Source organism: Penaeus monodon, chromosome 30, assembly GCF_015228065.2.
Source record: "Penaeus monodon isolate SGIC_2016 chromosome 30, NSTDA_Pmon_1, whole genome shotgun sequence".
Taxonomy (NCBI): Eukaryota; Metazoa; Arthropoda; class Malacostraca; order Decapoda; family Penaeidae; genus Penaeus; species Penaeus monodon.
Window position 1 is genome coordinate 6,248,913 of NC_051415.1, and position 225 is coordinate 6,249,137.

The 225-nt window shown below is 46.7% G+C and overlaps 1 protein-coding gene across 1 annotated transcript in view; it reads right to left on the bottom strand.

The window, feature by feature from the left end:
- The window catches only part of LOC119592334, a gene marked incomplete in the record, with an annotated part of 163,568 nt that overhangs the window by 103,931 nt on the left and 59,412 nt on the right, over nt 1-225 (bottom strand).

Here is a 225-nt window from a genome sequence, read left to right on the forward strand (position 1 = left end):
AAGTCACTGCTGCTTAGGAACGACCAAATAAATAAAATTCAGCTGACCGTCTCACCAGCAATTAGCCAGAAATACCCTATCAATCACACGTTGTTTTGTGTCTGAATAACCATCAGGGAACGTGTTTCAACCCCTTGATCCGAGCGGGTTCGAATCTTTGGACGAAGTCGAAACCCCTTCTTTGAAACACATTCGGAGGCGTTCGGATGCGCATGTGACGCCTGT